Source organism: Polyodon spathula, chromosome 21, assembly GCF_017654505.1.
Source record: "Polyodon spathula isolate WHYD16114869_AA chromosome 21, ASM1765450v1, whole genome shotgun sequence".
Taxonomy (NCBI): Eukaryota; Metazoa; Chordata; class Actinopteri; order Acipenseriformes; family Polyodontidae; genus Polyodon; species Polyodon spathula.
Window position 1 is genome coordinate 1,948,418 of NC_054554.1, and position 13,896 is coordinate 1,962,313.

Sequence of the window (13,896 nt, forward strand, 5' to 3'; positions counted from 1 at the left end):
GGCATTAGCTTTCACTGCAGATACGAAACAATACAAAAATCAGAGGACATACACTCTCACCCAACCTCCTCTCCCCTGCATTCCCACACAAACAGCATTTACAGCAGAAGGCTTCCACCCTGGCACAAAGGGTTATGGACCTGACCTCAGTATTACATTAAAAGTAAATACAGCCATTTGATGATGTACAGCGCCTACTTTAGAAGAAAAGAATAACAGACAAATTGTCCCGGCTAATGGCTTCCAACTGTACCAGCTGTACTGTAGCCACATGTAAATGTTTGGTGAAGTGCCTGTACAGTATAAATGCATAAAGCACAAGCCTGATCAAAGGAAGCAAATTGCATCGAAACTATCCATCAGGCAAACATGCTGCACTATATTTAGAATTACAATTTGAAATGGCTTTTGAAGAAGAGAACATCTTTTTTGCACGATATATGTAATATATGCCTTGTGACATCATCAGTCTGGGCTTCAGGAATTCTTTGCTTCAAAGAAATGCTTATATCTACAAGAATGCACTCTATACAGAATCGCCTATTCATGACTATTTTCTACTGGGGGCTCTCCTTCTTGTTCATCAAGTATCTCCCTGCTGCAGTTAACTCACACATCTTCCAATTCTGAACACAGTGAAAAGACCGGTCCAAAAGCCCACACTAAATCCTCATCAAAAGTAGCTTATGTCTGCTATGATAGCATTGCTAATTCCCTGCAGAGAGCAGAAGTGTCTGCAAGAGTTCATGAACAGGTTGACAGGAAAAAAGTGTTACTGTGTCTCTCAGGATACCAGTCTGTAGGAAAGGAGCGTTACTGTGTCTCTCAGGATACCAGTCTGACAGGAAAGGAGCGTTACTGTGTCTCTCAGGATACCAGTCTGACAGGAAAGGAGAGTTACTGTGTCTCTCAGGATACCAGGCTGACAGGAAAGGAGAGTTACTGTGTCTTTCAGGATACCAGGCTGACAGGAAAGGAGCGTTACTGTGTCTCTCAGGACACCAGTCTGCAGGAAAGGAGCGTTACTGTGTCTCTCAGGATACCAGTCTGCAGGAAAGGAGCGTTACTGTGTCTCTCAGGATACCAGGCTGACAGGAAAGGAGCGTTACTGTGTCTTTCAGGATACCAGGCTGACAGGAAAGGAGAGTTACTGTGTCTCTCAGGATACCAGTCTGTAGGAAAGGAGCGTTACTGTGTCTCTCAGGATACCAGGCTGACAGGAAAAGAGCGTTACTGTGTCTCTCAGGATACCAGTCTGACAGGAAAGGAGAGTTACTGTGTCTCTCAGGATACCAGTCTGCAGGAAAGGAGCGTTACTGTGTCTCTCAGGATACCAGGCTGACGGGAAAGGAACTTTACTGTGTCTCTCAGGATACCAGTCTGCAGGAAAGGAGCGTTACTGTGTCTCTCAGGATACCAGGCTGACAGGAAAGGAGCGTTACTGTGTCTCTCAGGATACCAGGCTGACAGGAAAGGAGAGTTACTGTGTCTCTCAGGATACCAGGCTGACAGGAAAGGAGAGTTACTATGTCTCTTAGGCTATGGGCTCAAAACAGAACAGACATGTTCATAATACACTGCCACGCCAATCATGGCACTGCAGTCCCCTGCATTAACTGACCCACTGCTGCTTTATGAATATAGCCCGTGGACCTTTTAATCCTTTTCTTAGTGCAGGCATGTGCACAAAAGCCTGCTTGGACATTCCCTTTCAAATCCTTGAAGTATGAGCCCACCTGACAGCATTGAAACACTGAGAATAACAAACGCAGCTCCATGCTGTCGGGGCCTGGGCTGACTTCAGTTTCAATTCTGATTTTTCTCCACTTCATTTGGAGGTTAATATAGACTGCCACAGGTTTGTATTGGCTTCCAGTTTATCGAATGCTAACGGTTCCACTTGTCTCTTCACTGGCTGTTGAAGACGTTCACAGAGCAGGATCTTTGGGAATAATTATTTTACAGCCTGTCTAAAATAATGCTGTCTGGATATTTCTATCCAGGTTTTATTGCTCTGCCTGCCTCAGTTAGTTTATAATGGTGCTTCAGTTATCTCGTTTGGGTTTATTGCAGTTCAGTACTGTGCAAAATTTTTATGAAAATACAGACTTTTCTCAAACAGTGTTGCTATGTAGATAAATTATATACACTTTACAACTTCCACATGTTTACAGGATGTTTACAGTTTACTATGTAATAATGACAATGTGATTACTGTGTATTTACAGTAGAGTTAAAGACCTTGTTGCCTTGTTCTGGGTAGTTTCTATCTGTTTTTATTTCATTCAAATTATGTTTTGCCTCTCTGAAAATGTTCATTTGCCTTGGGTTCAAATTAAAGGCAATTATATTGATTTTTATGCTGGGGTACTAATTTAAACAGAAGTTTACTGAGAAGCAGAGAGGATTGGCAACACCATTCCTGAACAATTAAACAGGGATTAAACAATTATAACTAAACAAAGACCTTGCAACAATAGTGCAAGAAAATGATTCAGCCAGTGCTCACTGAACCTGCAATGCATTTATTAATGTATTAAATATAAGCATTCTTATTGTCAGTGTAGCAGTTCGAATGTAGTCATGGATGAACCACAACATGACTATAGAATTCATCAGGTAGAAGTTTCATATTCCACATTACATCACATTAATTTTCTTCATTCAGAAAGCTCAAAGAATCAGTCCTCGGCAGCGAAAAGCACGACCGAATGATAAGCCCATGATTTAATTAAGGTAAGATTACATTTCTACAACCTCTCCATTTCTACTCTTTAGTCCTTGATTCAAGCACATTAACTCTGATTCCTGAAATATTAAGTTTTATCATCTACGCAAGGAAGTGAACATTCATACTGTAACTAAGGAAGGATACGCTATAATGTTTCACATCAGAGGAATTATTTTATGGTGATGGAAAATGTAAAAATGAATATATACTTGCATTACTTAATTAGAATTGACAGTAGCAAAGTGTAACCTTTATTAGGATTAGGGTTACGATTGTTCAAACCCAGGATGACTGGTCTTTCTCTAATCTGTTTGCTTAGAAATGTCCGAATGGCTGGTGGTGAGAGGGTAGGATGTAGCTCAGCTGTTATTTCGAGATATTGAGTTCAGTTTTTTATGGCTTATTAGAATTTTTTTTTTAAATAAATGCATTAGTAATTAAACAATGTTCTTTGTAAAAAAAAAAAAAAAAAAAAAAAAAAAAAACGCACAAGAAGCATTTTGTTCCGTCTCTGGTGCTAAAACGAGAGCATCATGTGGTTGGAAAACATGTCAAACATCACGTACACCAAGCACTTCTATAGCAGGGCACCCTAATGGATCTTTTTTAAATGCTTCTAGACCGTCCTCTATGTTAATCTGACCGGGATGTGTCCAGACCAGATTAAACAACAATGCAGTACAGTGCCTTTGTGTCAACGTGGGGTCATATCCATACACATACAATGAGCTCGGCTGCTCAGGAATGATAGGAAAAGGGGGCACCTATTGGTATAAAATCCTGGAGGAGGCCAGACAGAACTCCAGAATGGAGTTATGAAAAGGACCTTATATGCAAAGTTAGGGAAGTTAACAATCATTTTAAGAGCTTATTAGCTGATTTGTTGACCCACTGTTGCTGCCCAATATATTAGTGTTTTATTAGTTGACATAACCATTGAAAATGTACTTTGAGTTTGTAAGTGTAGCTGGTACAATATCAGGCTTAGAAAATTGAAAAGTCAAAGTCATATGGACAGCCCTTGACAAGTTAATTTATACCCTGATAAATTATGACATAATTATCTCTTTATATGGACTTTGATATAAAGTTCACAGTAAAGAAACATTTACAGCTGATAGAAGTCAGGTACATGTGTATACTGTGCTTTAATATCGCAATGATAAATAGTAACAGCCTTTTTCTTTATCAACACTGCACAAAAACATCCACTTTATTGCAGAGGTATTATAACACAACAGTATGTGTTTTCCCACGTTTCTTTTTCAATTCCAATTTTATAACAAATTTGTTTTAGACTCTTTTAATTATTGTACTTCTACAAAATCTTACTTTTTCTAATTTTACAATTAAAACTACAGTTTTATCTCTTTTAATTTCAGTTGTATCAAATTCTGTATTTTTTATTAATGGTTTATTTGTTCATTTTTTATGTGCGTGCGTTTTTCATTTTTCCTTCTGCTTTAGCTTGATTTGTGCCCATGCTATTACTTTCTAGCTGACATTTTTTACAATGCTATTATGCATATTTACAATGTATTTAAAGCGTACATCTTTTTGCACAATATGCCTATATGTAATAAGTACACAATTATATCAGAAAAGGATTAGGGTTAGGTTTAGGTTTAGGCTTAGAATTAGGATTAGGTTAGGGTTAAGGTTAGAATTAAGGTTAGGGTTAGGGAGGTTTAGGGTAAGAGTTAGGTTTAGGGTTATGGTTAGGGTTAGGGTTAGAGTTAAGGTTAGTGAGTTAAGGTTTAGGGTTAGAGTTAGGTTTAGGGTTATGGTTAGGTTTAGGTTTAGGGTTATTTCATGCAAACAAAATGTACACATTAAGTACTTTGTAACTATACATAATAACATTGTACTTATGTTTAAGTACACATGTACTTTCTAAGACACTACTATGTAAATGCACAGTAATTACAGACACTTCATGTAAAGTGTTGTCCTCTGTTATTTTGTAAATTTGGACATGGAAAAAAAGTGAGACAATGAGTTCAAGCAGGACACAGGAGTAGATTGCTCTGGATAATCTCTTCATTAGTGTAATGCTAACATGCTCTGGCACTAATTAGGTCTTGAAAAAAGGAAGTGACACTCGATGTGTTTACAGAAGGGATGATGTATTCTCGTTCTCATGGAATAGCTTCATTGAGAGGCTCTAAATAATAACTGTGCTAATGGAATTCAGAGCATGAAGAAGCCCTCTGGTTCATATTGAGAACGCTGGGAGAACATCACAAGTCTGACAACACCACGAACAATATGTATTTCTAATTAACCTGCCATTACAAAGAACAACAAAACAGGGTTTGGATGCTACTTACAGGCATATATTATTGGATGGAGGGAGGATAAGTAAACACGGATCATGACAGCTGTGCCTGCATCAATGTCAAATCAATATTTTACACCGAATTCATTGAGTGCAAGTCATCATATACATTGGTGTGGCTACAAAATATTAGCACATTCTCTTTTTCATTGCCTTGAATTTTGATCAGTCAGTTTGAAGGTGCAGAGACACATACAGTGCAACCCTGTGGGCTGTATATAAAGAAACCAAAGTCTGGTTTGGCTTAATCAACACAGTTATATAATCAATACGCTAACATCTAAAATCACAAAACGCAGCTGATCTTGGAATAAATTAGAATCTTGAACTGTTCGCCGGCCTTTGTTATTCACTTCTGTTCACATAATGTCAGTGCATAAAATACAACTGTATTATTGTATTATTGCTGACCTTTTAAACATCTGTCAACAAGCAGGATAGAAAGATGCAGCATTGCAAATCGCCTGGGGGAGAGTAAACTCAAACTGTGGTGCACGATACAATGGACCTACCAATCTGCTGTGTTGAAAAAGTACTGCAGGCTAGAATTGTTCTACTGTCAACCACTTAATCCTGTGTTCCTAACTGCATTACATCCCTCCTCCAAGTTATTACTCAATTTGCCACTTTAACAGATGGTCCTGTTGTACATTGTGAATGAAGAAACTCCACTCCACCACCCAACTTTTTTCATCTCTAACCGTGCCCTGTGAGCCATAGAATCACCTGTGCTTCCATATGCATCACTCCCACTGCCCTGTGTTTCCAAAAGAAGAACCGAGCTGAAGACACCTGAGAAGCTGAAGGCTATAAAAGAAATGCAATACAGCCCTGAGTGCAGAATGAATACGCTCCAAATGGGTGTGAATCTCCAAAGAAGTTTTCCAGTACAGTTTGCCAGCTAGTTGCCAGCTTTTTCCCAGCTAGTTAGACTGCAGCTTGTCTAGACTCTAAGACATGATAGAATAAACAAGGCAGGACAGGACACTGCAAATGTGCTATAAAGCCTGCTGTAACATTACTATTTCTGATAGGATTCTGATCGCTCACACTGGCTTTGTTTCATACAACCTGCTGTAACATCACTCTGTGCAAACCCAGAACAGATTCCGACCTGTCACACCGGCTTTGTTTCTACATCACCAGATGTTTATTTGCTGCATTAACAATCTAAACCTACCTTAAGAAAACTTCACGAGCAGCGTGCCTCTCTCCAATGCAGTCAAACCTTGACCATAAATCACCTACAAACATAACACTGTGCTGTTACCATAAGCCAGGGTTCACATTCCTCTGTGACAGCCACTGGCTTTTCTAAGGCATGCACGAGATGGAAACATTGCTCCTGCTGCTTGAAAGCTAATCTCTTAATGTTGCAACCAACGGTCCAGCTGCAAAGGGAACAGGAGCCAGCAATCCAGCACAATCTGCAAAGGTCAAATGTTAAAATGACTGCAATATATATGAGAATCAATTCCATTTGAGAACCAATATTGAATGCTGAGTGCTAATGGAAACCAATCTCATTTTAAAAGGAGTTTGGAAGCTGAAGAATAAAATATGCCTGTTTAGCGTGGAGAGCACCCAATGCAGGCAGGCGTGTTTCCATTAGTTTACATCGTCATCATAAAAATATGGCAGGACAGTCCTTCAACTGCAATTTTAACTGAACCCATCTCCTGAGAGCCCTTAAATATACAATATGTTTTAGATACCAACTAATATACATGGGTCCACATGAAATTAATGAAATATCTATACTATTGATTGAAAAAAAATGGGAGGCTGTCTGGTAATAAAAATAGGATGAAGGGTTTAACTACAGATTGCTTACAAACAGCAAACAACAAATGTTTGTTTTTTATATATTTCAATTTCCAGTGCATATATTTTTCTGTTTGGAGTCTGATGTTATACTACTTCAGTGGTAAGCAGGGGAGTAACCATAGCGACAAACCTTAAGTGGCACATTTCTTTGTGTTTGCAGGAAGCTGGAAAGGGTTAAATTGAAAACCTTTCACCAGGTTAAAAATTTTTAGACATGTTGCATTTTTTGCATTATGAGCATCAACAATTTACTCAAAGCCTCCACTGGCGTTTTCTACTATTATGACAACCTTGACTTTTATAAAGAAGGAAAATCATTGAGTGAAATAACTCGCATCACTCGATTTTCAAGGTGTGGTATCCGAAGCATGATCAGAAAGTACAGAGAAGCATCATCTATAATTGACAAACCCAGGACTGGAAGACCCAAAAAGCTGTCTAACAAGGATGAGCAATACTTGAACATGATATCCTTAAGGAATAGAAAGAAGACAAGAGTTGAATTGACAACAGAACTGGCAGAAGGCACAGGTGTCGTTGTCCATCAAATCAACAGTACTTGTAACAGTATTTCAACTTATTTTTTGAAAGAGATGAAAACACCTTCTAATTTTACAAAACTAGAAGCAAGCATCTCAGTTCTGCATTTCAAGTTCTCTTACGCCATCTCAACTTTCTCAACTTTTTCTTTTTAGCTCATACCTCTTCATGAACCTGGAAACTCTACCGAATGATTTTGGTTTTGTATTCATTTAACTGTTCCAGACTGCTGTCAGTGGCATGCATACAAAGCTTCCCTTAATCCATCAAGCAAGGCTGTGAATAACTTGTTCCCTGCCTTGTTGGTTCAGCTGAGTTGTCCAGGTATGATCCAGCTGCACAAAGCTGTTGTTGTTTGTGAATTCATTGCAACTTGTCAGCTTTTATTAAATGAACCGCTTGGCCGAGTCGTACGAATGGTTTCATTTTTATACACCAGACTAAACACAATTTGTAGTCACATTTTAAGAGTAATACAGTTTTTGGAAATTGGAAATTGGAAAACAGACACTGCATCATTTGTCAAATGCATTCACCTATAAAATACAAGTGGATATAATTGCATCTTCATGAGTTTTGCAGATGTATTTTACAGGTATTTATTTCCCCAGTGTATAGACAAACAGAGATTCACCGTTTTGCTTCTGGTGTGAAATTTGCTCTACCCACCTTCACATCTGGGAGGCAATGCGACCCAGGGAAGTCAAGTGGCCATGCATTAGTTTTGTTTACATGCATGCTGACATCCCATTATTATTAATGCAAGGTAGTCTGAATTAATACTTCACTCATGGAGATTAAGTATTTGAAATACAGCGAGCAATTTTCAGAACATCTGTCTATTGAAGAGACTTTGTGGGATCGTTAGACGTTACCAGTATTCTGAATACTAATGCCGTCCTTGCTCGTGCTCCCCTTCGCCCAGCAAACACACAAACACGGCTGATTATAATGACATGGCGAATGCATGCACGTAAACTCTGCAATAGTTTTTCATGAAGGAAACCAAGTCTTAAAAAACCTGTTTACAAAGCTTTAAGAAATTCATTGCTGAGAATTACGACGTATTTGCATTAGGGAAAACCAGAAGAAGATAATTCAATGTTATTATGGTTATTGTCCGTTTGCTTCTCATTAAGTAGCGGTACACACGTTCAAAGGGTAACGATACCTTATCTTAATCTTAAATTGTAGGTGGCGGTGCGCATGCCCGTTTGGGAGAACAGGTTTGTGGCTGAAAACTGCAACTGTAATGTATTGGGCCATTTTCACGTGGCTCGAGCACAATGCCTCGAGTAAAATTAGAACACACGTGCAAACTCTTCCATAGCTGAAGGATCATAACGGCGCGCTGGAGCTACTGATTCAACTGCATGTTTAAATCCTGCACTCTTCTGCCATCTAGAGTCAAAAAAGAATATTGCAGGCAACAATTTCACTTCTGCATTCTGAAAGTATTAAGGCTTGTTCTGCTTTGTTTTGTGTTTTCATCTATGAACCAAACTTAGCAAAGTAAATATAATGTACAGGAGTCAGACTTCATCTAATTAGGAACACCGTGATGGACAGCCAGGAAGGCACTTAACAACGTTATTGGTGACTATTCCTCAGTTCTGAAAGTCTGAAGCAACAGTGACCCACAGAAATAACACCTTTGAGAACTCAAAATTCCCTGCCGAGTAAGCTCCTACACCAGCCCTGAGATGCCGTGTTTCTTTAACCACGGGACCACCTACCTCAGGATCAAGTACTCTGTCTTCCATGAACAGCTCTTGTTCAGTGTCTGCAGCCATTCTGTAAAAGTTTGCTGTTAATAACGCAGCTTTAATGAGAATTAAAAACAGATCTATTACAGGAACGCACAAAGGGTTACATTCTCCGACATGCATTTACTCTGAATCATGCAAAAGCTTTTTTTCTGTTAGTAAAATCAATCAGTCAACCCTTTATTTAACCATGTAAGTCAGTTGAGAACAGATTCCGATTTTCAACGAGATGCAGGCAAAAATCCAAATGCACCTAAAAAAGTCCCACAAACAGAAATAAACAAGTCTGACACTTAATGTATGTTTTGAAGATTGATGTGTTTCAGTCTACAGTGCGGAGAGTGGAAGAGGTTTCATTAAGTGTCACTCTACAAACAACCCAGTGTGTCTTGAAAGTGGTCCTATTATCTCAGCATACATTCAATATACAGCATGCAGTCTGAGGGTGCTGTTGCAATGAATTACTTAATATGATCGCTGTTCTCAAGGCGTGCTCCCTGTATGAACTTGGAAAGAGATCTGAAGTAAACATGGTGAAATGAACTGACCTGAGTCCTCAACTTTCCTCAGCAGGCCTGGGTAGACATGTCACCCTGCCAGGCTGGGGTTGATATCGTCCACTTGCCCGTTGCCATAGACAGACGATAGGACCACCTGAATCCCCTAGAGCATTGCCCAGCACATCAGCAAGGTGTCTGGTCAGATTAGTTACAACAACTCGAGTCACACACAGCCGCCTCAAACAGGACGTATTCCAAAAGCAACAGTTTCAAATAATTATCACAAATTCACTTAGCCACGGACTCCAGATACACCACATTGTAACTTTCCTAAAGTTTAAAAAATATCGTCTTTTTTGTTTACATTTTAAAATAATGGCCACAAATCCCTATGAATTCCAAACCATTAGCTGCTATTCCTGTGGTACCCCACTTGAATTCACTATGAATTTGTGCCCAAAAGCTCCACACATCAACCCAGTCATACACGTACTGACAGAGGCAAACTCCAAACCTATCGTAATTACAAATCTTGGGTCTTGTCCAGCTTGAGTTCTTCTTTCTGAGTGACCTGGAGACTCTGGGTTTATATTGGGTTCCAGTGAAAGACTAATCACATGGATACAATGTGTGGGAGGTAGGAGTGGTTTCTCAGTGTTTCATTCATTCATTTATTAGCAGTTTTGTATATAAACATCCATATCTATTTTTAGTCACTTACTTGTAAGTGCTTCCTTATACAGTGAAAAACGTTTCTTAGAATCATCAGTCAACTGAATCATACTGTAATCAAAAAATAAATTTCCTTTGCTGTTCAACCAACACAAAAACCTGCAGCTTCAAATCAACCGCTTCATGTGATCACAGCTGTTTATTTTATTCCTCAGTACATAGATGATTTGAACTTTAAACCAGAACCTACAGTAGTGTGAACATTTATTCAAACACTTGTCATTTATATCCTTTATATACCTACTTGCAAGAACATCTCTGGGTGTGTGAATTTCAATTTTCAGTCAGTAATCAGTGATATATAAACAATAGGCACTCATTTGTGAAAATGTTAGACCACTTTCTGCTTTAATTAGGCATGTTAAACAACTTCTAAAACATTGCATACATTTTACCATGTGTAGCTTTGTGTTCCTTTTCTCTTACTATTTTAAATGAATTGCATGTGTTATTAAATTAGACAATCACTAATTTACCTATTTTGATAATTTTCCCAGATTTTCAGTTCCAGTGGTTTGATTTCATTTGCACAACAAATCAAAACTCCAGAAGCAATGGGGTGTTGTAATAAATGTACACACTGCTGTAGTACTGGGCTTCACATACAACGTCAGTCTAGGAGGCTGATTGCTAGATTCATACTCTTCATTCTACTACAGTTAGGAATGAATTATGAATCATTTCTCAGTGGCTTGAATAAACAGGCCGGTCATTATTATTTACAGGCACGGAAAAAAAAAACACTGCTTTGTGATATAAACACAGTGGTATATATACTAGTGTCAGCAGTGGGATATCTAATCAAAGAACAGTTTGATCAGTAGATGAAACCCAGGTAGCTATTTAATATTATTTCTCCAAAGCATATTCTTCAAGAGAGGAAAAAGAAGACCAAGTTAGTGGAGACACCTTTAATTGGAACAACAAAACAGTTAAAAACACAAGCTTTCGAGCATGCATAGGCTTCACCAGGAGTGAAAGTGGGTTTGCCTTCGGTTTAATAACATTGCATGTATGCTGCTTCTGAAAATTTGGCTTTAATCAGTGCAGAATGCTACCAGGCTTTTAGGAGTTGACATTTCTAGTCTTAGTGCCATGGTGACATGAAGCTAATTAAATATTTGCTTTTTCCCTCCTAATAAAGTCTAAAATGTTTTTTACCTTTCCTGTCAGCCAGTTAAAAGAAAGCATTTGATTGGTTCTCTAGCTGGTTGTGCAGGATACCATCTGCAGCTTTATCTTCTCCATTCAGGAAAGGGTCCTGTCGGTTTTATTTGTGTAACGCTTCCTAGAGGTCATTTCCAATTCTCCATTAATATTACTTTAAAATGTATAAATTATAAAACAAAACCCACAGATAACAGTAAGGACAACTCGTCAGCTCGAAGTTGTGTTTGGAGCAGTGAAAAATATGCCGATTTTGGTTTAGAGAGCATTCTCTTATTGTGCAACATGTTCATGACGGGTATAGGGTGCTGACCAAACAAGAAAATGGAATAGCACGAACATTAAGGGCCGGTAATTGATTATACGCAATAAGAAAAGGCATGATATATTGCATTAAGACGTTCCTCCTCTTCCATAAAAACAAACATTGTTCAGCACTTAATGATACAGATTGCATCCTTCCCAATCAGTATATATTAGCAGTATCATTTACTGCTATCTTTCCCAGATGAAATGGTTTTCTAATCAGGTGCCTGTTTAAATGTTCCATTATTTCAAATGCACAGCAAATAGAAGCCATGGTGAGCTGGCCATGACTAACGCAGAGGCAGCGGTGGTGTTTGTTTTCCATTCCCTGTACCTTTTGCATCTTTTTAATTACGAGTTTCTCATTGCAGTAATCTGCACGTATCCAACTGTGGTGGAACCAGTCAGGGACCATTGAATCCTGTTTTAAATCTCATTATACACAGCTGTAACAATGACTGTGTTCACATAGTTATTGTTTTGAGATTCAGCTTTTATTAGGGAGCTCCCCCTAATCCCTTGTTTAGAAAGATACAGGGTATTAATGCTTGTGACAGGGCAGCCGTCTGCCGTGTGGGTGCGTGCATTCGCTGCTGAGTGACAGACATCGAGTCGGAGGTTGAAGTTGATACACCCCCCACAGGCAAACAAGATTTGTTTACATATCAAGTCAACATACTGAACATCTCACGTGACACCACCAGCAACGGCAGTGCATGGAGCACATACAACACAATCTAATATTGCTGAAGAGGTTGATCATGGTGGATAAACATTAGGTCGGATATGTGACGGGCAGATACATGACGGATTACTGTACCTCATTTTCTGTGTTTATGATTTCCTGTAACTCCAACAACGAGCCTACATTCTCCATGAATAAGAATACTTTAGCAGACTAAACAATGCCAAACTGACATTGTACTATACTTCATTTTCCTCCGTTTAAAAATCAGTGACCCACAAACAAATAAAACACAGCTAGTGTCAATCATCATGTGCTGTTCATGCAGACCAAGAACCCTTGTATATATCATCATCATCATCATCATCATCATCATCATTGTGACCCATATGTTTTTCATTTTAACTACCTCATATACAATATTTTACTATAATGTTCTAAATGCAGGGTAGCTGCCTCTAAGGTTCAAAAAACAGGGACTTCCGAGCCAAAGGGGGGTGGGGGGGGATGCTTTACAGGTGTAAACTCTTTAGAAGTCCTAGATTAATCCAATAGGAAACATTGATAATATTATAGGATTTACAACTAATTAATATTGTGTGTCTATTGCAGTAATATTGCATCCTGACTTATCTGACTCAATTTATGGAACTTGCATTCGGTACCTGGGAAGGCATATTGAGGTCCTGGGACACCTTCCTCATAACCAGGAGGATCCAGGGAAAACAGGGCCAGGTGGCAGGCAACCCTATCCAAATGTGAATTCAAAACCATAAATAAAGGTGAGTCTGCAATGGCAAGTCACTATCACTTGAAAGCAAACGATGCTCAGAGAAATGTGTTTAAGTTCATTTTCTGGTTCATTTTGTTTGTAGATTTGTTTTTACCTTTTTCTGAGGTTTCGGTTGTAAATGCTGGATTTTCTTTATTTCTTTCTTTTAAAGAATTCTGTGTTTATGTGCTTACATGTGCATTCTAGAGCTGCTCTTCAATTCTAGTTGCCTAAAATGAAAAATATGTAACCTTAGGCTAGATTTTTAAAAAGTGTCTATTTATAAAGAGCCAGTGCCACTTTTTGGAAATAAGATTGTGTTTGTTGGCAAAAAACAACAACAAAACAGTTTTGACTGACAGCTCCAAACAGATTATATATATATTGGAGTGGGGGTTACGACCACTGTGGATTGTTACTGGCAGTAAAGCAGCTGGGTTAGCTGTTTATTTATTTATTTATCTACGCTGTTCTCTATTTTAAAGGAATTACCCTCGGATAGAGATGTATCGTTTTGTCGCATAAAAGTGTA